A 25413-nucleotide genomic window follows, 5' to 3' on the forward strand; every position below is an offset into this window, starting at 1 on the left:
GCGCTACAGCCGCATTCTCCACCATTTCATTAGAGGAACTAATAGAAGCAAATTAAATGTATTTTTTTGCTTGAGATTCCTCTGGGTACTCCGGTTTCAATCCCTCACCCCAAAAACATTCAAACAGGATTATTGACTCCCATTGTGATTGTGATAAGAGCCTTAGATTGTAAACTCCACTGGAGTATCAAAACAACACTATCGCAAAGGATAATAATAAGCGCCATCCCCGGGACACTTACATGATAGTAGTACACAGGGTATACACTGAAGATGACCAGATGGCACTGGTAATCCAGCAACTGTCATTATTATTTCCTTACAGTGTAAGTTCCGACTCATGCAGCATGCCATCAGTTTATTTACTAACCAGCAAACACCCCATTTCCCCCATCCAAAACCCCCCTCTCCAAATTACACACTTCCTCTGTGTGGATTCTGCTATTCATTGTATCCGTATGCTGAATAATAGAGAGCTCTCTCGCACACTCGCACACACTCACACACGGTCTGACATCACTCAGCACAAAGGGTGGAGTGAGAAAGCATTGGAATCAGTGTAAAGGGGAAGGGAAATTCTCTGTTCAGTCAGAAGGAGCAATAGAGGAAAGTGGAGCCTGACTGTCAGCTGAGTCACATCCACAGGGGGAGTAGGTGACAGTTGGGCACACGGCACATCATTCCCAGTCGCTGAGCGGAGAGGGGCACACGAGAGGCTCAAGGGGGGTCACAGGAGCTTTGCCATCCATCTGGGATACCCAGGACCAGACTCACGGCTCAAGCTGAAGGATAGGGTAAGATGGGTGTGATTGTGGTTTGTTTGGGGGGGGGGTGAGCATAGGATGTGGGACTCTCAGGAAGGGAGTGGTTGCAGGGAGTAGTTGCTGTGATTAAATAGACCAGTTGCATGGCTGTCACTTGTAAGGATTCTTATCCCGGGATGGAATTCAAGAAACTGACACTTGGAATAGTGATCGATCGCTGAAGTTTGTGCCCCCCACCCCTGTGCAGGGATAGTTAGGGGTAAGATAGAGGGGCATCTGCCCTGAGCTTCCAGTGCCAGAGAGGGGTGAGGTCTGAAGGTTTATTTATTACCCCCCTGCCCCGCCCTCACTTGGGGGCCACAAAGCTTCCTACGTTGCTTGGGGCCCCACTTCTTCCCAAACTCCATCCCTGATGGAACAGACTTTGTTACACTGAACTGGTTTCTCTGTACATTGATAAACACGCCCCCCCCATCAACTTCAGTGGTTCCTGCCCACAGCCCGCCGTGAGTCTGAGCGTCTCCCCATTCAGTGGCGCAGTACAACCGCAATGCAAGTGGTTCTGGGTGGCATTTGGATCTTCAGAACTTGAGCTGCTTTTCCCTGACATGTGAATAACATTAACTCCTTAATGCCTTGTTAGTTCCCAAACCATTTCGGAAGTATTTGCCCCCCCCCCCAGTTGAGAGTGAAACAAGTGTCAGTGCCGGAGGGGTGTGCCGGATAATGACCAGACTAATGGAAAACCCTGGGATTATTTGCTCAGCTTCTGCCAATGACATTCAAAGAGTTTGTGCTTCTTTTAACCCCTCGGCTACCTGGGACAAATGAAGCTCTTGCCAGTACAGCATAGCAGTGATATCCGCCCTTCCTCTCCAGTGCTGCTCTCCTCCCATTGGCTGGGCAACTTTCCATCTCTGCCCTGTGCATCAGTTCAATTCCTGCATGGGAAAAGGGTTATTAACCCCCCATCTCCTGCTTATAATGAGTTGCACTGCTGTAAAACTAATATTTGGTGCCTGATAATTGTTTTAACCCCACCCTGACCTTATACCCAGTGCTTTATGGGAAGTCAGTGTAGATAACAATACAGCATCAAGGGCATATCGGAAAGGCTGTACGGCTGAACTGCAACTTCCAGCCATTGGAATAAGAGTTGCAAGAGTATGCACAAGATATATATATATGAAATTAATAAATATACATATTCCTATATATATATATATATATATATATATATATATATATATATATATATATACATATTAAGTACAGTAAATGCTCCAACAGAATGTGATACCAGGGTTACATTTCCCAGCATTTATTGGGCTCTCGTCATTGTGTATCTACCCAGAAGTTTAAACTATATACACGTTGAACCCCGATTTTACCTTTTTTAGAAAACCACATCAAAACATTCATTCTTAACAATCAATTCTGGGAAAACATAAAATCCAGGGACATAAAGTCGGGATTCGACTGTACAGAAAACCGATATTTATTATGACCCGTCATTGCATCTGATTTCTAGAACAAATGTAAGCTCTTCTGTCCGAAAATCTCCTGGCGGTATCCTGTCCCATGTTAATGCAAAGACAGCACATTGATTATCTCCATCCCCTGTGGACTCGGGCATTGGATATAGGGAAAGCCGTGAAATGCCGGACGACAGCAAATCAAACCCTCTGACTAAGGGCTCTTACACATGAGCGTTCTGACCTGCGCTCCCCTGCGTTCCGTTTTTTGGCGTTCAGTCGCAGGGGAGCGCAGGAATAGACGCAAGTCATTATTTGAAATGGGGCTGTACTCACTCAGGCGCGTGTAGGCGCCGAACGTAGGAAAAATGCATCATGTTGCGTCTGAACCTACGTTCGGCGCCTACACGCGCCTGAGTGAGTACAGCCCCATTTCAAATAATGACTTGCGTCTATTCCTGCGCTCCCCTGCGGCTGAACGCCAAAAAACGGAACGCAGGGGAGCGCAGGTCAGAACGCTCATGTGTAAGAGCCCTTAGTGCAAGAGCACTGCCAGGGGCTGCTTCAATGCAGCATAATGTGTAGGGAGTAGGGAAAGTGGGATGTGTTGGAAGGGTTACTGTCTGCTCTCATTTCCCTACAGAAATAGGGATTGGTAACACTAGATAGGTACCTAATATATATGGACAGAGACAAGAGGAAAGTGTTGGAAGGTTTACTGTCTGCTCTCTCTCATTTCCCTACAGAAATAGGGATTGGTAGCACTAGATAGGTACCTAATATATATGGACAGAGACAAGAGGAAAGTGTTGGAAGGGTTACTGTCTGCTCTGCTCTCATTTCCCTACAGAAATAGGGATTGGTAGCACTAGATAGGTGCTTAATATCTATAGGGATATACAGGGACAATAGGAAGGTGTTGGATGGGTTACTGCCTGCTCCGCTCACAGCTGGAATTTTACTTAGGTATTAATTCTTCAGATGCAACAGGTGAAAGGAGCAGACCCCCATAATCCCACCCAAGCGATAACCATATTCTTATTTGAATCTCAGACAACAGCAACGGATTTGAATTGAATGTCCAATCAGATGTGGCCCCGGCTAAGCTTCTCCTCCCTACCCCCCACATAACATCTGCTTTATCCATAGCTCTTGGGGTTATCTCGTTCCTCAGTGCAGCCTATTTCTCTATGTTAAAGTCTATTTTGCAACATTCCTCAGTAGTCGCAACTGCCACCTTTCCGTCAGGCACCTTGCTCGGAATTAATATTGTCCTAATCCTCTCGGGCCTTATCCCTGTGTATTAATCAAATGGAGAGTAAATACATTTATCAGAATAATCCCCTTGATTGAAAGGAATTGATCGGGGGCAGAAATGTTCTTTATTCTAATACGAGCCTGTAAGAGTAAAAATCCCACTCACTCAGTCCTTAAAGGGTTTGGTCATCTTTAAATACACTTTAACCATGACGTAGAGGGGGATATTCTGAGACAATTTGCAACTGGTTTTTGTTTTTTATTATTTGTGGTTTTTGAGTTATTTAGCTTTTTATTCAGCAGCTCTCCAGTTTGCGTTTCCAGCCATCTGGTTGCTAGGGTCCAAATTACCCTAGTAACCATGCGTTGATTTGAATAAGAGACTGGAATATGAATAGGAGAGGCCTGAATAGAAAGATGAGTAATGAAAAAGTAGCATTACAATAAATGTGTAGCATTACAGAGCATTTGTTTTTTAGATGGGGTCAGTGACCCCATTTGAAAACTGGAAAGAGTCAGAAGAAGGAGGCAAATAATTAAAAAAAACTATTAGAAATAATGAAGACCAGTTGAAAAGTTGCTTAGAATTAGCCATTCTACAATATACTAAAAGTGAACCACCCCTTTTTATAGCAACTAATGAATATTTATGAATAAAAGGCAGGGGGAATGGCAGCTGACCAATCAGAAGTTAATGCTATGGGAAGTTACTGCCGATTTTTTTTCAAGACCTTTACCATCAGTTGGGTGTCAGAGAATTGTGGGAGTTGTAGTTATCATCACCTGTTTCAATGTCTATGCATCTTCTCTATAATTGTATTATGGTGGCATGTGTATGTGATTAAAGGTCAACTTAACATTGTGATTCAGTTAATTTTTTTTTTGTGCTGTTTTCAGTCTCTTCCTTTCTGAAATTTCTAATTGAAAAAAAATGCGAATTAAAAAAGACCAACCATATTTTTTTTTGGTCGAATAGGTCCGTTTTTGATCGAATGTGTCCGTATTCGGTCAAATTCGAATTGTACGAAAAGCGCATTCGATTGAATTTGATTCAAAGTTTTTCCCAAAAATATTTTGATTTCACCAGTTGACTCCAAATAGGTTCTAGGAGGTCCCTCATAGGCTAAAATAGCAATTCGGCAGGTTTTGGTTGAGAATGGTAGAAGTCAAATTTTTAAAGAGACAGTACATGATAAGTTTCGATTTTCGAATTTTTTTCAAATTCAAATCGAATCTGGACTATTCCCTAGTCGAAGTACACAAAAAATAGCTTGGTATTCAAAATTTTCATTGGAAAATCCACCTCGACCTTTGATATAAATCTGCCCTTCAGTGTTGGACTGGGATGCCAGGGGCCCACCAGAAGTCCTTAGGCTGAGGGCCCACTTTCCAAACTACTATTCCTCCTCTGCTCACTCAACCTCTTTATTCTCATGGTCTCTTTCCTCTACATACTACATACCTCCCAACTGTCCCGTTTTTTGCAGGACAATCGCATTTTTGACAGCTCAACCCTCAGTCCCAGATTGTTACTGAAATGTCCCAATTTTCTCTTTGATCTCCTGCACTGAACAGCCAGAAAAAACAAAATTTCCTAAACTTAATTGGCTTTTGGCAGAGAGCCTAGAACAGCCACCAGGTGCTCTTGGATACATTTGTAACAATTTAAGATAAGCAAATAAGTAATTGTAACGATTTAAGATAAACAAATAAACACGTGTAACACTTTAAGATAAGCAAATAAGTAATTGTAACGATTTAAGATAAGCAAATAAACACGTGTAACACTTAAAGATAAGCAAATAAGTAACTGTAATGATTTAAGATAAGCAAATAAACAAGTGTAACACTTTAAGATAAGCACATAAGTAACTTAACGATTTAAGATAAGCAAATAAACAAGTGTCACAATTTAAGATAAGCATATAAGTAATTGTCACAATTTAAGATAAGCAACTAAACAAGTGTCACAATTTAAGATAAGCAAATAAGTAATTGTAACAATTTAAGATAAGCAAATAAACAAGTGTCACAATTTAAGATAAGCAAATAAGTAACTGTAACAATTGAAGATAAACAAAGAAACAATTGTAACAATTTAAGATAAGCAAATAAGTAACTGTAACAATTTAAGATAAGCAAAGAAACAACTGTAACTATTTAAGAAAAGCAGATCTCTTGGGGAAACTGCGACTAGCAGCTTAAAGGGAAACTCACCTTCATTAGCAAAACTGTAATTCACAGAAATGTGTTTAAACTTTCATAACCTGCCAATTTTTTTTAAATGAACATGGTAATTGGGGGTTTGGCCAAAAATAGGCATGGGCAAATCTTTTTATCCCTCTTTCTGTTTCAAAAATGTTATGAGGAGGTATGAAACTATACTGTATACTTCCATTATTTAGCCCAACACTGTCTATATTAACCTTAAATTGCCCTTAGCTCCCACTTATATTTCACTACCTGTACTGAGGACCCACTTCTTTATTTTAGTTTCATTAGCCATAAAGGGAAAAACATCCCCTGATTCATTGGCGTAACTAGTTGCCCCCCTGCAAAAAAATCTACAGAGGGTCCCGGTGCACTCCATGATCATGACAAATAGTGACTTGCTCAGGAGGCTATAATGGCCAATAATATATCCAGAGATCCTAGGATAGGAGCTCTCATTTCTTTATCACAAGTGCCCACCCTACAGACAGATTGGTATGGTCCAGGCTGCAGCAGAGATACAGGCAGAGCTTGGCATGTACCACAGATAACGCTGGTATTTTAACTCCCTGTGACTGGGAGCAGAATGAGGCAATGGCTGGAAACCCAGGAGAGACTCACATTGTAGCCAGACGGGAGTCCAGGCTGCCCATTCCTCTTCATTATAAATCACTAGACCCAAGAAATGCTTTCATAATGTAAATAAGTAAAGTTGCTTGTTTTGCACCCGTCACTGCTGTATATTACAACACCGAGCAGGAAGTGAGTAATCCACGAGGAACTGAGCAGAAAGACGTTCTTTCAGGGATTTTTAGCATTATTGTTTAAAGGGCAACTTCATCCAAAGTGGATTCTAAAGTTATTTGTAAAAGTAATCACTATTGGCAGTATCGGAGTTAAAGGGGAACTCTCTAGAGTGGCCATTAAAAGGGGCAGTCCACCTTTAAATTAACTTATCGTAGGTTATAAAATTGTCAATTCTTCAATTGGTCTTCATTATTTTTTTTTTTTTTCAATTATGTCTGTTTTTCTGCGGACTCCTTCCAGCTTTTGAACGGGGGGGGGGGTCACTGACCCCATCTAAAAAACAAATGCTCTGTAATGCTACAAATGTATTGTAAGTAATACTTTCTATTCCTCATATTTCTAATCAGGCCTCTCCTATTCATATTCCAGACTCCTATTTGAATCAATGCATGGTTGCTAGGGTAATGTGGACCCTAGCAACCAGACAACTAAAAATAAAAACTGGAGAGCTGCTGAATAAAAAGCTAAATAAGTCAAAAACCTCAAAAAATAGAAAACGAAAACCAATTGAAAATTGGCTCAGAATACCTCTAACCGTTAATTTAAAGGTGAACAACCCCTTTATTGCAGGACAAGCAGGGAACATAGTGGTTTTTTGGGTGTCCTAATATGAAGGGTCAGTATGGTTGGTGTCAGTGGGGAGTCATGTACTTAGTGCAGCACATAGTGTTAAATACAGAGGCAATTCAGCATGTTCTCTGCACTTTACAACCTTTGGCACGGCTGTGTTTATGAATGGTGAGGTTTTTTCACCCCTTAGCAAATCACCCCCCTCCATACCACCCAACATTTTGGGAAAAAAAAGAGGTCCAAAAAGATTTGCAGCGCAGAGTGCGGCAAAATGTATTGAACACACCCATTTTTGTGGCCACATCCCCTAGTTACCATGTTAAATGTACAAAATGTTTTCAAGAAACCTGCTTATCTTAAATTGTTACAATTGTTTCTTTGCTTATCTTAAATTGTTACAAAACTATCTAAGTGCACCTGCCACATATTCTGGGCTCTCTGCCAAAAGCCGATTAAGTTTTAGAAACTTGTATCTTTTTCTGGCTGTTCAGTGCAGGATTTCAATTAAAAAGTCGGGACATTTCAGTAACAATCCGGGACTGCGGGCTGAGTTGTTAAAATTAGGACAGATGGGAGGTATGCCCCTCATGTTTGACATGGACCTCTCTAAAATATGCCTTTAAATATTAGTTTGAGATAGGCATGCTTCAAATACACTATTTGAGATTCGGCTGAATCCCCGAATCCTTCATGAAAGATTTGTCAGAATATTGAATTTAATCCTAATTTGCATATGCAAATTAGGGATGGGAAGGAAAAAAATGTAAACTTTTTTTACTTCCTTGTTTTGTGACAAAAAGGCACGTGATTTGAGTATGTAATTTAGGATTCTGATTTGGTTCGGCCAGACATGAGGATTAGACTGTCCATTTCGCTGAAAAATTCGCAAAATGGCGAAGAAATTTGTGAAACGTAGAAAGATTTGCATACGCATTGAAGTCGATGGGCGTCAAAATAATTTTGACACAAGTGCCAATTTTTACATGTGCGACTATTTTGTCAATGGGCGTCGCAATCATTTTGACGCACGACAATTTTTCCATCCCCGAAGGTAATTGTTATGCTGCCATAGGGATGAATAGGAAAAGAAAATTACAGTAAGTATGAAACAATTTTCTCTTTTTTTTATCGCAGCAAATTTTTGCCAGCAAAGTGTCGCCACAGTTTTGCTGAAATTTGCCGCAAATCACTGCCTGCCAAATGTATTCGCCCATCACTAACGAGGATTCCACCGAATCTGAATCCCGCTGAATCCCTAGCTTTAGAATCTCTGTGCTTCTGCTAATTGCTAAGCCCCAGACCTCCCAGGCAATCACCATTTGCAACTCACGCACTTCGCTTCCCCTTCAAATCCTTATTGGCAATCGATATTCTGTAACTAAAGAGCAGAGATCAGGAATGAACCACAAGGCCAGGTCAGTGCAGAGCCTCTAACTAATGGAACTTTCCACCCAAAAATCCTGCACTTTTCTACTTTGACTTTCTCCCTGTTGTGATTAAATTGAAAGGAGAAGCTAAACCCTGACTTCCTATTCAGCTGCTGCTGCACAGCAATGAGCTCACTGTAGCCTTTTTCTTTGTATAGTTTTGGCCAGAGGGGGGTGGGGTGAGTCTGGCCCCTTTCAAACTGGATACACATTCTGATTAAAGGCTTGGCTGCACAGAAATCAGTGCAGACTGCAGCGTGCATTCAAACTGACCACTAGTCTGGCTGAAAGGCTGTGGCACTGATGTAACTGATTTAAAATAGACTAACGGTCATTATTAATATGCCTGCTGCAGACTCCACTGATTCCTTGTACAGCCAGGCAGGAAGCAGGAAAAATGAGAAGCTGGGCAGGGCATTCAGCTTGTGGATCTGCTTTTAATTAGCCAGATACAGCACGGCTACACTAGTCTGCGGCATGACTTTTTTAAAGGGGTTGTTCACCTTTAAATTAACTGTTAGTATGATGTAGAGATCGGTATTCTGAGACAATTTGCAGTTGGTTTTCATTTTTTTATTATTTGTGTTTTTTAGTTTTTTTAATTCAGCAGCTCTCCAGTTTGTAATTTCATTAATCTGGTTGCTAGAGTCCAAATTCCCCTAGCAACCATGCAGTGATTTGAATAAGAGACTGGAATAAGAATAGGAGAGGCCTGAATAGAAAGAGGAGTAATAAAAAGTAACAATAACAATACAATTGTAGCCTTACAGAACATTTGTTGTTAGATGGGATCAGTGACCACCCCCTCCCATTTAAAGAACAAGGAAAGTTAAACTAAAGAAGTAGGTAGAAATGTTGTACATGATGTTTTGTGCTTCTGTACCAGCCCAAGGCAACCACAGCCCTTTAGTAGTAAAGATCTGTGTCTCCAAAGATGCCCCAGTAGCTCCCCATCTTCTTTTCTGCTGATTCACTGCACATGCTCTGTGCTGCTGTCATTTTTTGAGCTTAGGGACCCACTCACAATATACAGTACACATAGAATAGAAATGTCACAATATAAGGCTGATTAGTCATTAATACACATAATTACTACATGGCAGCACAGAAACCAGTGCAATTAGCATCAGAATTTAATAATCAGCAAACCTGTAGCATCAGCTTATATTACAGCCAGGGAAGCTCATTTTCTGCTGGATAATTAGTGATGAGCCCTAAGCTTAGCTTCTCAACAGCCAATCAGAGCCCACTGAGCATGTGAGTGTCACAGACACTTTCCAAGATGGTGACCCCCTGTGACAAGTTTGAAGTCCTGGATCATTGCTGCTATTGACAAGCTATAACTTTAGTCTCGTGCAATAAGTTCACTCTATAAAATATGACATTTTTAGCCACATTCATTTTTAGGGGTTAGTTCTCCTTTAAAAGCTGGAAAGAATCAGAAGAAGGCAGCAAATAATTCAAAAACTATAAAAAAGAAAAAATGAAGGGCAGTTGAAAAGTTGCTTAGAATTGGCCACTCTATAACATACTAGAAGTTAACTTAACCACCCCCTTAACATATCAATTCCTTTCTTACTTTAAAGTGGACCTGTCACCCAGACACAAAAATCTGTATAATAAAAGTCCTTTTCAAATTAAACATGAAATCCAATTTCTATTTTTTATTAAAGCATTCATAGCTGTTGTAAGGTCATTTAAAAATCTCAGCTGTCAATCAAATATTGTCTGCCCCTCCTCTATGCCCGTGGCATAGAGGCGGGGCAGACAATTACTTTCACTTTCCATTCAGCACTTCCTACATGTCACTGCTCTCCCCACATTCCCCTGTTCTCTTTACCATTTAATTGTGTAACCAGGACATGGGGATGGACATCTGGTCCCCCATTCTGGTGCACAAACAAGATTCTGAGATGATACAAGACTTGTCTTAATAACAGTGTCCAAAAAATGGCTGCTGCCTGTTTGCTATAATTTTGAAATCCCAGACTGAAGTAAGCAAGATTCAAATAATTTATATAGTGTAATTAAAGTTAATTTTGCTTGACTAATGTGATAAAATAGGATTTTGAATAATTTTTTTGGGTGACGGGTCCCCTTTAAAATTCCTATTTACTATAGGTTAGGAAAGTTGGAAGGGGGGGTTGTAGGCAAGTTTGCGAACTCTGGGGAATACCGCCTCAGCCAATCAGAGACTGGCTTTCATTATTCTGCCTACTGTTGAGTGATCTAAAGGAACTGCTAATCGTTTGCCCAGCGTTAGTAAATGAGTCTCAACCAAGGTGACAGTTGGTCTCCAAGTATATACAGTACTTGTAACTGCCAGCTCTTGTGAAAAGACAGCTAGCTCTCCAGACCAGTAAATATAAATATATAGGTGACAGGAATAGGGCAAGCTTCCAGCCCACTGTGTATAAAGCAACGAGCCCCACGCGTTTCAATGAGAAAGCCAGACTGGCTGTATGAGCAGGTAGAGGATTAAATCTCTATGTTATTGAAGTAACAGATCAGTTTACCTTCCCGCTGCCAGGAAAATGTATAATGATAAGAGGGGGGCAGATATATATGTGTGTGTGGGTGTTTCACAGGTTTTGTAGAGTGTGACTAACGCAGTATTTTGTACACCTGCCAGATCATTTGTGTCGATTGCATTGCTCAGGCTGGGAGGGAAAGGGAGTTTAACCAGCTCTGCGCTACATGGGCTTGATTAGGGGCCCAAAGCTGCTTTATTTGATACCAGTGATCTTGTATAGGGGCTGAAATTGTCTGTCGACCTGATCGCTCCAAGGGGTTTGGCCCTGGATCACACCCCACCCCGGAAGAAGGGTGCACTTAATTGGCCCCCCCATGACCCGTAATCCTCCATACCGGACCCCATCTCCCCCTGGGCCTCCCCCCCAGCTGCCATGGGGTTGTTGTAAATTAACCACACAGTACAATCTGGTCCACCTTAAAAAAAATGCAGCTAGCTTTCTACTGATAAGTTGCTATGGGTTACTAGACCCAAAACCATTAACTCACAATTTCATTGGTGCAAATGCTGGGAATGACTGTTCCACAAAGAACAATACGTGACAGGGGCCTACATAGCAACTACTCATCCCAACTACTTATCCCAACTACTCACCCCAGCATCCCATGAGCTCTTTCTACTGTAGGAATTCTGGAAATTGTAGTTCTGTGTCACATGGATTGTCAAAGCTTGTCTGTGATTTGTGGCTCATTAGATGACACGGTCACTGGTTCAGGAAGTATTTTTACCTTCCTTTTGCCTGCCAGGATCCACCTATATTATTTAGATTGTAAGCTCTATGGGTTGTACACAGATACATGATATTTATACAGCTATAAACATATATGTGTATACACGATTAGAGATCTATTCTAGTCCTGTAGGTCTAGCCGGTCATTTGCCTGTGGTCGCAGGCTGTGGTGGGTGCTGGGAGTTGTAATTCAAACTCTGCAGGATATTATGAGTAAGGGCTCTTACTGACGAGCGGTTGAAGCTGCGCTCCCATGCGTTCGATTTTTCTGCGTTCAGCCGCAGGGGAGCTCAGGAATAGACGCATTAAACTTTTTTCAATGGGGCTGTACTCACACAGGCACATGTAAGGCAGGTTGAGACGCAACATACTGCATTTTTCCTGTGTTCGGCGCCTACACGCGCCCGTGTGAGTACAGCCCCATTGAAAAAAGCTTAATGCGTCTATTCCTGCGCTCCCCTGCGGCTGAACGCAAAAAAAATGGAACGCAGGGGAGCGCAGCTTCAACCGCTCGTCAGTAAGAGCCCTTACTCATAATATCCTGCAGAGTTTGAACCGCTCGTCAGTAAGAGCCCTTAAAGAGTAGTTGATAAAGGATCATTGTGCCGGTTTCCGCCACCAGCAGTAGGAAGTGATTTAGCAGATGTGGCCACTGACTCTGTTTCTCCCATCTGAAAGGGGAGCTGCTATAGGAAAGATGATGTATGTTTGGGTTTATAAACCTTATGTGAATTACTGGCAAAGTGGTTTTACCCTTTATTTGCTTCCATTCTCTCTGTCTGTCTGATTGGGATATTAGGGTCATATTCACTGGTTGTAAGAGACCAGGTAACATAGTAACATAGTAACATAGTAAGTAAGGTTGAAAAAAGACACATGTCCATCGAGTTCAACCTTTTTTTTTTTTTTTGTTTGTTTATTAACTACCTATCTGCCAGTTGATCCAGAGGAAGGCAAAAAAAACCCATCTGAAGCCTCTCCAATTTGCCTTAGAGGGGGAAAAATTCCTTCCTGACTCCAAAATGGCAATCGGACTAGTCCCTGGATCAACTTGGACTATGAGCTATTTCCCATAACCCTGTATTCCCTTACTTGCTAAAAAGCCATCCAACCCCTTCTTAAAGCTATCTAATGTATCAGCCTGTACAACTGATTCAGGGAGAGAATTCCACATCTTCACAGCTCTCACTGTAAAAAAACCCCTTCCGAATATTTAGGCGGGAACCTCTTTTCTTCTAATCGGAATGGGTGACCTCGTGTCAGCTGGAAAGACCCTACTGGTAAATAAAGCATTAGAGAGATTGTTATATGATCCCCTTATATATTTATACATAGTCATCATATCTCCCCTTAAGCGCCTCTTCTCCAGCATGAACATCCCCAATTTGGCCAGTCTTTCCTCATAGCTAAGATTTCAATACCTTTTACCAGCTTAGTTGCCCTTCTCTGTACCCTCTCTAATACAATAATGTCCTGTTTGAGTGATGGAGACCAAAACTGTACGGCATATTCTAGATGGGGCCTTACAAGTGCTCTATACAGTGGAAGAATGACCCCCTCCTCCCGTGACTCTATGCCCCTTTTAATACAGCTCAAGACCTTATTTGCCCTTGATGCTGCTGACTGGCATTGCTTGCTACAGCCAAGTTTATCATCTACAAGGACTCCAAGGTCCTTTTCCATAATGGATTTGCCTAGTGCAGTCTCATTAAGGGTATAAGTGGCTTGGATATTTTTACATCCCAGGTGCATGACTTTACATTTATCAACATTGAATCTCATTTGCCACTTAGCTGCCCAGATTGCCAGTTTGTCAAGATCCTGTTGCAAGGATGCCACATCCTGGATGGAATTAATTGGGCTGGATAATTTTGTGTCATCTGCAAACACTGATACATTACTTACAACACCCTCCCCTAAGTCATTAATGAACAAGTTAAATAAAAGTGGACCCAATACTGAGCCCTGGGGGACCCCACTAAGAACCTTACTCCAAGTAGAGAATGTCCCATTAACAACCACCCTCTGTACCCGATCCTGTAGCCAGTTTCCTATCCATGTGCAAACGACTTCATTAAGCCCAACAGACCTTAGTTTAGAAAGCAGTCGTTTGTGGGGCACAGTATCAAACGCTTTGGCAAAATCCAAATAGATCACATCTACTGCCCCCCCACTATCCAGAATCTTACTTACCACATCATAAAATGCAATCAAATTCGTCTGACATGACCTATCCTTCATAAAGCCATGCTGATTGTTGCTCATAACGCCATTCATTAGGACAAAATTTTGAATGTGATCCCTTAACAAGCCTTCAAATAATTTGCCCACCACAGATGTTCAAGCTTACTGGCCTATAATTGCCAGGCTGAGATCGTAATCCCTTTTTAAATATTGGAATAACATCAGCTTTTCTCCAATCCATAGGCACCATACCAGATGACAGTGAATCTGAGAAAATCAGAAATAAGGGCTGGTCTAAAACTGAACTAAGCTCTCTTAGAACCCGGGGGTGTATGCCATCAGGCCCTGGAGCCTTGTTTACATTAATTTGTATTAAAGCTTTTTGAATCATATCCTGAGTCAGCCACTGACTAGATTGAGCTGGATCATTCGTGCAGTTATTAAGTGAGCCTGTGAACCCAGACTCCTCTATTGTATACACTGAAGAAAAGAACTGATTTAACACATTTGCCTTATCTGTATCTGTTACAACCATACTGGTACCATTATTTAATGGAGCAACACTCTCAACCTGCATCTTTTTACTATTAATAGATTTAAAAAACTTTTAGGGTTAGTTTTCACCTCCACCGCAATTAACTCTTCATTTCTTTTCTTAGCCTTCCGGATTGCTGATTTACAACATTTATTACAGTGTTTATATTCATTAAATGCAGCTTCTGTCCCTACAGATTTGTAGTTTTTTAAATGCCTTTCTCTTCTTTCCCATTAACATCTTTACCTCTGTATTAAGCCACACAGGATGATTCTTAGAGCTTCTACGTTTAGTCCTTAAGGGAATAAATTGAGAACAGTAATGATTTAATATCATTTTAAAGGACAACCATTTCTGTTCTGTGTTTTTAGCTGAAAACCTAATGCCCCAATCAATGCTCTGTAGGGCAGCCCTCAAGGCACTAAAATTAGCTTTGGCAAATTCATGGTTTTTGTTGCCCCAGTATATTTTTGTTTTTTGCACCAGACATTAAAAGATATAAACATTATGGTCACTATTACCCAGGGGTTCAATGACTTGCACATTTGCTATAAGTTCTGGGTCATTTGAGATCACTAAATCAAGAATAGCATTTTTTCTGGTAGGCTCCTCAACAACCTGTGCTAAAAAATTGTCGTGCAATAAGTTTATAAACTTGTTCCCATTAACTGATCTAGCAGTACCGTTGCTCCAGTCAATATCTGGGTAATTGAAATCCCCCATTATCATTACTTTACCTAAACTAGCAGCCTTTTCTATTTGCATTAGGAGCTTTGTCTCTTCCTCCTCACTTACATTAGGGGGTCTGTAGCATACTCCTACAATTAATTTGCTGGATTCTTTACAATTGGTGAAGAACTCCACCCATACGACTTCTGGCCCCTCATTTTCTAACATAACCTCCTCCTTTATATGAGCTTTTAAATCCTGCCTAACATACAGACATACCCCTCCTCCTTTTCTATTGCCTCTGTCCCTCCGAAACAAAGTATAGCCACTGATATTTACTGCCCAGTCATGCGACTCATTCAACCATGTTTCGGCCACACCAATCACATCATATTTTCCTTCCATCACCAGCAGCTCCAGCTCTCCCATTTTACCAGTCAGACTTCTTGCATTTGTAAACATACATTTAATACTGGCACCATATTGAACATATGACATGTGGTCCTCCCTATCCTTAACAGTATCCCTAGCCAAATCTCCTCCCCCATTTTCCCTTTCTTTGCCCACTATCTCATCTAACCTGTCTACCACTGAATCTTTTACTGAACCCTCCCCCCCCCACACCTAGTTTAAAATCTCCTCCAACCCTCTAGCCATCTTCTCTCCCAAAACAGCTGCCCCATCATCATTGAGGTGCAGCCCATCCCTAGCAAAGAGCCTGTAGCCGACTGAAAAATCAGCCCAGTTCTCCAAAAACCCAAAACCCTCCTCCCTACACCAATCTTTTAGCCACGCATTAATCTCCCTACGCTCCCGCTGTCTCCTTAGCGTTGCTCGTGGCTCAGGTAATATCTCTGAGAAAATTACCTTGGAAGTCCTCGCCCTCAGCTTTGAACCTAGTTTTTTAAAATCATTTTGAGGACTTCACCACCTCCTCTAACTTTGTCATTGGTACCTATGTGTACCAAGACCGCTGGGTCTTCCCCAGCCCCTCCCAATAATCTGTCAACTCGTTCCACCACATGCCGAACCCTAGCACCAGGCAAGCAGCAGACTGTTCGGCATGTAGGGGCCTTGCGACAGATTACCCTATCCACCTTTCTAATAATTGAATCCCCTATAACTAGAACCTGCCTTTCCTTCCTTGCACTCCCCCCACCACCCGTATTAGAGCCACTGCCTCCCGGGGTGCTCCGAGAGTCAGCCTGCTCCATACACGCCAGTTCGGAGTTTTCCTCCCCAGCATCTTCAGCCAAAACGGCGAATTTGCTGTTTTGGACAAACTTTGTGACTGTCACAAACCTTCCTCCCTCATTAGCCTCCACTGCCCCTTCTCCTCCCCCCACTCCACTAGCCCCTGCCAGTGGTTGCTCTGCGAGCCTCCTTTCCTCCCCCTCGTTTGCCGATGCTCTCAGTGCTGCAAGTTCACCCCTTAGAGTCTGCAGCTCAGATTCCAAGATGAAAACCCACCGACATCTCTCACATGTAAATACTGCATGGAACTGCTGCTCCAACACCACATACATGTGACAAGACACACACTGAGTAATACCAGCAAACCCACTCATATTTACACTGGGTACTTACAGTCTCCCAAATGTAATTCCTCACCAACACCTTTTCAGTTTTAAACGCCTTAAGGTTTTTAACGCTGCTTAACACTTAATTCACATGCAACACTTCGATCACATGCAACACTCGCTAAGCAGCTCCCACACTCGCTTTGCCTTCACAAGTGTAAGGTTTCAACCAGAGCACTCAAAGCCTGTTCAGAATTTACCTGATTAACCCCTCCCCCTTAATTAGAAGAAAGAGGGAAAGGAGAAAAATAGACAGGTGAAAATAGACAGAGTAGGAAGGTCAAACTGCAACTCCCAGCACTCCCTGAGAGTCTTGGGGCTTTAGTGATGTGTATGTCACAGGCTGGGCAGCTGGTTGCTTCTGTATTCGGACAGTTTGACCATGTCTGGACTGAGATTCTCATTAGGTAAGTCACGTGTGTAGGTAGATTTGTATCACCCACTCCCAGTAGTGCAAGTGATCCGGTGGGTGTTGCACATACGTGGGAGACTTTAGCTGAAATGGAGCCTTCTGAGCCTGAGTTACACACAAAATAGTCAAATAATTCACACTGACATTCCTTTCCCAACGAGAAGGAAAGAAAAGTAAACTTGTCAATGTTTCAGTGTTGGTTCTAGTTCTGCTAATGTTCTAATACTCTGGATTCAAAGTGGTTCTAGTTTGGTGAATGTTCTATTACTCTGGGTACAGGTTGGTTCTGATAATGTTCTAATACTCTGTTTGGCTACACATTGGTTCTGATAATGTTCTAATACTCTAGATTCAAAGTGGTTCTAGTTTGGTGATTGTTCTATTACTCCGGGTACATGTTGGTGCTGCTAATGTTCTAATACTCTTATTAGCTACAGGTTGGTTCTGCTAATGTTCTAATATTCTTATTGGCTACATGTTGGTTCTGTTAATGTTCTAAATACTCTGTTGAAAAGCTGATGTTTTTAGGTAAAAATAACATTGTGTAGATGTCTAGGAAAGTTCTAATGCTCTGGAACATTTAAACATTTGTCTATTCATGTCACTGTTTTGATGTTCTAGTTCCAGGTCTAAGGCTGTGAATATCTAGTGTTCTGTTTGGCTCTAGCCTTGTGGAGATTCTAATGTTATGGTTGGATCCTAGCGTAGGTCTATATAGACCCATTAATGCCAATGTAACCCTCACCCAACAGGACTTATAAACATACCCAATAGATATCTGGACAGTTTCCAGGCAAATATCTGTTGGAAGGGTCCCTACATGGGCCATGGGCCAGTAAGCTGACTCAGGCTGGAGGGGCAGATTTAGTGCTCATACTAGGCTCTGATAACATTATATTTGTACATTTGAGAGGCTTACGAGCGCTTAGGAAGCACAGAGGAAACCATGGTCGGCCCATCTGTTTGAGGGAGTCAGCTGATACACACTGCGCTGATTTCGGCTTGACCTGAATACTAGGGAGAGATTGGTTGCTCTGTGGGACCCAGAACAAGGGAGGGGTAAATACTGGACTACATTGGCCATCACATCCTTAGAATAGGATATGATTCGACAGCTGTGCATCCATATTTCCACACTGCTCCGGCACAGACACACAGTTCCAGCAGATTCCTCTCTAATGCCCCCTGAATCATTTAATTAGTAACCAAAATGACCCGTCCTGACCCTAAAGGTCCCCATAGACGCGACGATTCTTCTTGCCGAACGACCGATTTTAGGGAAGTCCGACCAATCCTTCGAAATTATCGTGCGGTTAGTGGTATTCGAACGATCGTACATCTTACGATTTTTCGGCCGACATCTGTCGGGAAATTGATCGGCCAGGTCAAAAAATCTTTGTCGGCCCCAGTGCAATCTCTCTATGTTTGCAGGGCCAAGCAGGCAGCTCCCCTTTGTTTTCCTGCCAAATTGGTCTTTTTAGTTGATGGTAAATTCGTACGATCGTACGATCGTTCTGAGAAGATATTGGTCTCACAATCAGGATCTGATCTTTTAAAAATCTCAACATCTATGGCCAGCTTTATTCATTGGCTGTCGTATGGGCGGTTAAGCACAGCAGCCCTTATAAACACGTCAGGAAATGCTTGGCCGATGACAAGTCCAACGCTGGTTCCGATTGGTGTGTTTGGCCAAGGGCCACGTTGTGACTACACACAATATAGGCAGCAGCTGGGTTTCCTAAGGAATTAAGTGCAGGATTAGGATTTTCTGATCATTAACTACAAATTCCAGTAGTCTATAGCCAGGCACTGGCACCAGGGAGATTCTGGGATTGTAGCATATGAAGTAGGTGAGGTTGAAAAAGACACCATGACCATTAACCAATGATATCATTGCATGCCAGAAGTGTCCAAGCCACAAAGATAGGTTGGACAATTCTACTCTATATTAATATAAAGACCCATACCCCCACACAACTAAAGAATGGCCGTGCTCAAGGACAGAAGAAAGAGCCTGGGAATATTTGTCTATTGCAGTTTTCACGCTCTTTTAAACATAGATTTTTATGACAAAGGCCATAAACACCCCCCCAGCCTGAATAATAATAATAATGACTAGGCACAGCCTTCTGTTTGTCCCAGAACCCTTCCCTGGATGCTGATAGTCCCCATAAGAACAGGACACTGTGGTGGTGAAGTTGGGGCCGGGAACATGCACACAAAAGCCGCACTGTCAACTCCAAGCACCAAGAGCTCCCCCTTCCCTCCCCTCTCTATAGGGCTTTTTGTTTGCTCCCACATTATCTTTGCATAAAGCCATCAGCCAGCCGGACATTCCATTGCAGTGAAGGGGGGGGGTGGAGGGGAGAGAATTCTCTGAGAGCATCTTTAGTTCACAGTCTGAGAATGATAATGCTGTGGGGTGCAGGTTACAAGGATACAAGACACAAATAACTGCACAGTCAGCTGGGGAAGGGAAAACAAAAGGACGGGGAGCTCCTAGGATTCCAGATTTAGATACGTTTTACATGGACAGTTGGGGGGTTGCCAGGAACAGTTTTGTGGGACAACAGTGGCTGTCAGGGGATGCAGAGAGTTGGACTTTAATCAACAAATGATGGATCATGGGTTGGGCCACAGTGATACAAACCCGCATTGGCTCCATCTTTCCATACTATCACTATGGCAATGTTACTTGACCCTGAACACCATCATTTGTTTTTCATATTGATGCAAGATGCCCCCACTATTTCTAACATTGACTAACTTCCTTGTGCCCTCTTCTCACCCTCAGGTTATGCACCCACTATATTATATTAAATGTTATGTATTGCCCTACTGTCTCCATCTGTTCCATCTGATTCTGCTGTCACTGTTGTCGCCATCTTGTCCTAAAGTCTAAATCTACTGTCACCATCTTACACTACCTACTATAATCATCTTGTCCTACTGTCTAACTCTACTGTCTCCATCTTACACTATCTACTGTAATCATCTTGTCCTAAAGTCTAACTCTACTGTCTCCATCTTACACTATCTACTGTAATCATCTTGTCCTACTGTCACCATCTATCCTTTATTATGCACTACTGGCACCATCTTGTGCTACTGTCTCCATCTTGCCCCGCTGTTGCAATTTCTTTTACTCTCTCCATCTTCAGCTACATTTTCCACTACTGTCTCCATCTTACTCTGCTGCCTCCACTTGCTCTGTCATCACCATCTTCCCTCATGTTGCCATCTTGTTTTTCTGTCACTTACACTACTGGCACCATCATTTCCTACTGACTCAATCTTGTCCTACTATCACCATCTGTCAAAATGTTGCCACCTTGCCCCGCTGTCAATATCTTCCACTACTGCCTCTATCTTGTCCTAATGTAACCATTTGATCTAAAGTCGCCACCTTTTTTAACTGCCTCCAACTTGCCTTACATTCTCCATCTTCAACCATGGTCTCTATCTTGTCCTACTGTCACATCTGCAATCAGGTTTCCATTTTGCCCTTTTGTCACTCTCCTCCACTGCTGATAGGGTTGCCACCTGGCCGGTATTTTGCCGGCCTGGCCGGTAAAAATAATGGCTGATCCCAATGTTATTAATAGGAAAAAAGATAAATATATAGGAAGGCTGGTATTTTTTCCAGAAAAGGTGGCGACCCTAACTGCTGACTCCATCTTGCATTACTTTTTCCATCTTGTTCTACTGTAATCAGGGTCAGGCTGGAGCCTTGTGGTCCCACCGGGGCTGCAAACAAAGGGCCCTACTGGCAGTCCCCGGGGGCCCCCTCCTGACCTCCAATTCCCAGGCAATGCAACGCAGGTACAGCTCTTTATGGGGCAGCCAGGAGAGCAGGTCTGGGCCGGCAGGGCCACATGAGGGCCTGGCCCATCGTGTTTTTTCCCGGTGTCCAGCCAGTCCAGTCCGACCCTGACTGTAATCATCTTACCTTATTCCTCCAATTTTACTGGTGGGGGGGCAAATGGTGCAGTTATCACCTTTGAGATGCCCTTAAATTAAAGTATGTTCCTTCATTTGAATATTCTTTGAATCTATACTAAATAATTGGGTTTTTTTGGCTTATGCAAATATCCAGTGCCAGTGTCTGGGCTAATACATGATCCGTGGGACCCTGCAATGTAAAGAACAGGATTTTTTAGTGGGACAGAGAGAGAGAGAGCGAGAGCTATAGGGGTGGGAGGCTGGCCTGGGCCATAATATACAATATATATCATTATTTCCATTTGCTGTACAAAAACAGATCGGGGTGGGGGAGCAGTGGGGTTAAACCATCCAGACAATGGGTATAACATGCCTGAATGTAAGACTAGAATCTGGAATTATTTAAAACTGACTGACCCGCCACTCACTGGGCCCTGGGGGGGATTAAAAGAATATATTTTGCAAGTTGCCAGCCCCTAAAATAATGTTGCGATGACATAAGAGAGGCAGGACTCTATGTACCGAGGCAGGCAGCCTGCTAACAGCGCGCAGGATTTCATTCACTGCCAGAAAGGTTTTTATTAATGTTGCCAATAAATCAGACTTTTTAATATATTTCTAATGGCACTTAAAGTGACAGTGCTCTAGCTATGAACAAGGGTCAAGTAAGGGGCCCTGCAGACACTACTGGTGTCACATGACTGTTTGGTGTTGCTCAGATCTGCCATCAGCAGGGCTGTCATCAGTAATAATGGGGCCCAGTACTACTAAGTGAGCAGGATTGTCCCCACAGGGAGCGCCAATAATAAATGCCTAGACCCCCCTGGGTATCGGGCCTTGTCAGTGTCTAACTGGGACACCACGGTCCCACCCAAAAACCTTAGACCAAGGGCCCACCCAAAAAACTTAGACAGAGGGCCCACCCAAAAATCTTAGCTCAAAGGCCCACGCAAAAACCTTAGCTCAGGAACCCACCCAAAAACCTTAGACCAGGGGCCAACCCAAAAACCTTAGACCAAGGGCCCACCCAAAAACCTTAGACCAAGGGCCCACTCTCAGTATTATTCTTCCTCTCCTCACTCAACGGCTATTCTCCTAGTCCCTTTTCTTTACATACTATAATACTATTTATTATTCTATTTAGACTCTTTGTTCTCAAAAAAATAGGCAATGACCATGAAATAAGCCAAATATTTAGCAGCATGAGGGCCCACTGGGAGTTTTCCTGGGCCAGTCCAACACTGGGCCTTGTGAACAAGTAACGGACATGTCAGCTCACCTGCAATTGCATAACGAGACCCCCACTACTTCCATGTTAGTACAGAGACCCCCTATATATACACACTGGGGAATAACACAGACTCATAATGAAGCGCGGGGGACATGGCTAATACTATGCTTTATCATTAAAAGGACTATTTTTCTCTATTTTGAAAAAGGAGAAAAGGTTCTGATTTTAATAGAATGGTGGGGACTCACTCTGGCCCTTGGGTTGCCATGGAGATTTCATCGCACATAGACGGGAAGAAAAACATTTGCTTGTGTCCCTCAAGGCCTCGTTTGTTTCCTCACGCCGAGTCAATTCTCACATATCATTCAGGCCGAGCAAATATAATTGACTCTGTCAAATTCCTCGAATCAGTTCTGCGCTGGCTTGGGGAATGATGAGGGGGACACTGGGATCATGGATGGGGGAGAGGAAGAAGAGGGACATGGAAAGAAGGGGGTTGGAACAGGGAAGAATATAAGGCAACAAATGTTTAAAAATTGTATTTCTTGTTTTTGGTAGTAGGTGTGACCTTTAAAAAAAAAAAGGTGTGGCTTGCAGAACTTTTTTTCTGTCTGAGTCACTTAATTTTTTCCCCCATCCCTGTGGTGACACAATATCTGTAAAGCCACATGTAAGTGGTAGGTGCCTGTGCATCACTATTCCCTTTGCTGCGCTCAGTAGGCCAGTTAATTAGGCACAAATGAAATGGCATGATTAAAATTGTCTTTACTTATTCTCAAGTGACAGTCGTCTTGGCGAGGTGCATTATGACAGTGTCCGACAGAAATAAGGAAGTACAAACCACCCTAGGAAATTCCCTCTTTGAAGGGGGGTGTTTCATTTTAGAAGAAATGAGGTAATGTGTCCCAGTGACTGGCAAGCCAGTACAATTCTTAAAGGAAAATTCTTGTCAATGAATAAACCCCTTTTACAACAATAAAATTTGTTCTCAACAGAAGCATTATGTTGTTTATAAGTGTGGTGCTAGTACTTTGCCTCAGCTGAGGCTGGCCATACAAAGGGAGATCCGCTCATTTGGCCGATATCGGACTAATCTGATGTAGAGGCCAATAATCAGATCACAGTGAGAAGAATACAATCATTGGATCGAGGGCCGTATCAACAAACCCATACGGTCCTCGATACGACAGGATTTTTAAACCCGCTCGATCATCATCTGCCCGACTTTCAGTCAGATATCGATCAAGGAAGCCCATAGTAGTAGGGCCCCATACACTGCCCAATAAGCTGCAGATTTACGGTGGCCATACACCGGCAGATTAAAGCTGACTCCTTTAAGGTGGTCATACACGGACCGATAAAAGCTGCCGACAGACCGAGTGTATGGGGCCCTCTGACAGGCTTCCCCAATTGATATCTGCCCAAAAGTCGGCCAGATGTTGATCAGACAGGACTAAAAATCCCGTTGGATCGTGGCCGCATCAACTAACAGATTGACCACCCGTTCCCCTTCGCTATGATCCGATCCCTAGAGCCCACGATCGGATCAGCCTGATATCGCCCACCTCAAGGTGGGCATATTGGGGAGAGACCCGAGCATCGGTTAGTTGATGAGGTCCTACAACCTGCCAGCGCCCATAGCCATAGTTATAATCCGATCATTTGGCCCTAGGGATGAACAATCGGATTTACCAGATATTGCCCGGTGGGCATATTGGGGCCAAATGAGCAGATCTAATAGTGTATGGCCACCTTTTATGAGCCATTCCAATAAAGGGTAACTAATCATTCTTTATCATGTGGGAAGAGTATAAGGTTAGCATACATTCGGGTGCAGATTATGGGCCAGATGCCTTTGTTTTTCCTCCCTTTATTAAGACTGTTGGTCAGTAGAAGTGACAGGGTTGGACATTGGCCTCCTCCAAGCCTGAAATTGAAGCCATTTCCTGTTTGAGCTCTGAGTCATTCTCCCAGAATCCCTTTCTGTCTGCCATTAAACTCTTTCACAGACTATGAGGGAAAATGGCCCAGATCTTTGGGAAAAAAACAAACCCGTCCCCTTCATGATTTGGCATTCAGGCTTAGCAGTGCTGAGAGGAAAACAATGATCATACATGCGTTATATACAGTACAGGAGGGGAGGGGGAGAAACAACATAAATATTGCGCAGCCTCTGGAGAGGAATCAGTCATGTTCTCTTAATGGAAACGACAGGCAATGGGAAGCCGGTGGCTGGAACAAAAGCTAGATGTTATGCAATAGGAATTAAATATTCCATGCTGAGTTATGTGTCTCCTTCCTCAGATAATACATAGTAACATAGTCAGTTAGGTTGAAAAAAGACACGTCCATCAAGTTCAACCTTTGAACTCTATTTTAACCTGCCTAACTGCCAGTTGATCCAGAGGAAGGCAAAAAAAAACATCTGAAGCCTCTCCAATTTGCCTCAGAGGGGGAAAAATTCCTTCCTGACTCCAAGATGCAATGGGACCAGTCCCTGGATCAACTTGTACTATGAGCTATCTCCCATATCCCTGTATTCCCTCACTTGCTAAACACCATCCAACCCCTTCTTATACCTATCTAATGTATCAGCCTGTACCCCTGATTCAGGGAGACAATTCCACATCTTCACAGCTCTCACTGTAACAAACCCCTTCCTGATATTTAGATGGAACCTCTTTTCTTCTAATCGGAATGGGTGACCTTGTGTCAGCTGGAAAGACCTACTGGTAAATAAAGCATTAGAGAGATTATTATATGATCCCCTTATATATTTATACATAGTTATCATATCACCCCTTAAGCACCTCTTCTCCAGCGTGAACATCCCCAATTTGGCCAGTCTTTCCTCATAGCTAAGATTTTCCCTTTTACCAGCTTAGTTGCCCTTCTCTGTCCCCTCTCTAATACAATAATGTCCTGTTTGAGTGATGGAGACCAAAACTATGGCATTTTTTGGGGTAAAAGCTTGTGTATTATAATAAATAAAGTATCCCCTATTGTAAAATATGAGGATATTAGAAGTAACCTCGGAGTTCCATCACCTGTATAAAAACACACAGCCTTCAGTCTCCTGCTTTTAA

At 42.7% G+C, this 25413-nt stretch overlaps 1 protein-coding gene across 1 annotated transcript in view; it reads left to right on the top strand.

The window, feature by feature from the left end:
- Positions 1-552: 552 nt before the first annotated feature.
- Positions 553-25413, top strand: part of pea15.L (proliferation and apoptosis adaptor protein 15 L homeolog) — a 50789-nt gene continuing 25928 nt past the window's right edge. Inside the window, exon 1 of the mRNA XM_018229225.2 lies at positions 553-794. The gene's annotated coding sequence lies outside the window, so the exon portion shown is untranslated. The remainder of the gene's footprint in view (positions 795-25413) is intronic.

Source organism: Xenopus laevis, chromosome 8L, assembly GCF_017654675.1.
Source record: "Xenopus laevis strain J_2021 chromosome 8L, Xenopus_laevis_v10.1, whole genome shotgun sequence".
Lineage (NCBI taxonomy): Eukaryota > Metazoa > Chordata > Amphibia > Anura > Pipidae > Xenopus > Xenopus laevis.